Genomic DNA, 1,524 nt, shown 5'->3' on the forward strand with positions numbered 1-1,524 from the left:
CCACAATGGTCGGGTAGAGGAGAAAGCACAATGAATGGTGTGTAGAGGAGAAGCCCCGTGGGTAATGCCGTGATGGTTACTGGTTTCGCATGAGGTGGAGCATATTACCAACAAAGACACCGTTACTTGCTTTCCACACCATCTAGGGCTTATTAACAGTCAAAGGGAAAGACACCTGGCGTTGTTAGCTGTGGTTGAGCCAGAGGAAATGGGGCTGCAGGCTGACTCCGAGGCCGCAAGGCTCTGACATGTCCAGTGGCTCATACTTAACCAGCTGGGACCCCTTCTGCTAGGGAATTGATAAAGTCTTTCCCATTCCATTGGTTCTTCATTGAGTGGAACGTATTAGACCAGGGGTTGGCAAACTTTTACCTGTAAAGGGCCAGATAGTAGATATTTTAGGCTTTGTTGTCCATATCACCTCTGTCATTACTGCTCAGCGCTGCCTTTATAGCGTGAGGGCAGCCACAGACACCACATAAACTAATGGGTGCTGTGTTCCAATAAACTTTTATTGTGGACACTGAAATGTGAATTTCACATTATTTTAACATCACAAAACAGTATTATCCTTCTTTTGATTTTTATAAATCATTTAAGACTATAAAAACCCTTCTCAGCTTTTGGGCTGCAGTTTGCCAAACTCTGAGTTAGATCATCAAGGGGAAGATTTTTTTTTTTTCCGTGAAAATGCTTTTCAGACAACTTGCATTAGAATCACTGAGGGGCGGAGGAGAATGCTGTTCAAGGTGCAGCTTCCTGGTCCCCACACCAGACCCACTGAACCAGATTACCAGGGAGAACACCCAGGAACCTGCAGTTGTAGCAGATTCTCCTAGGTGATTGTGAAATACATAAAGTGTAGGGAACCATTTTAGCTAAAAGGAAACCAAGAGCTTTCCTAGAGAAGCTTTTCAATTTCTGCAGGAAAATGAGGCCAACTGACAAAACAAGTGCTTCCTACCTGGGCAGGTTCTTTTAGGATATTTTAAAAGTCACTTTCTTTTAAATAGGGTCTCCTATTCATGAGTTGTTTTAATCTTACTCAGACCCCCAGTGCTGTGTTTTCCAAAGAGAATGAGTGAGCAGCTGAGCCCTTCTCACACAGATGTTGTTGATCCTTATTCTGAGTCCACCTCCTTATTTCTCTTTGTAGCTAAAAGAACCCCAGTTTTGTTCTGGCATTCGGCCTTCAGGATGGGCACCCTTTTGCAGTTTATCTCTTTTGCTGGATGTTTATCTTCAGGACGGCTCTTTAGGGGAAAAAAAGCCCTGTGTGTAGTGTTTGCCAATTCCTGTGGCGTAAATATGCCCACCACGGCCAGTCTCAGGCCACCAACAGGAGATCACCAAATGGAGGGGTGTGCTGTCAGCTCTCGCAAGCTAGTATGAGCTACCCTATTGCCACTCAGGGACCAGTGGTCAAAGTCCATCATGGTGATTCCGTCCCTCTGTAGTCATTGGCTTGTGGCCAAAAAATATTCTGGGATGGGACTGGGCACTTTAAGGAAAGTTTTCTTTACC

This window comes from Aethalodelphis obliquidens, unplaced genomic scaffold (genome assembly GCF_003676395.1).
Source record: "Aethalodelphis obliquidens isolate GAN/ISIS:26980383/991018 unplaced genomic scaffold, ASM367639v1 scaffold10, whole genome shotgun sequence".
Taxonomy (NCBI): domain Eukaryota; kingdom Metazoa; phylum Chordata; class Mammalia; order Artiodactyla; family Delphinidae; genus Aethalodelphis; species Aethalodelphis obliquidens.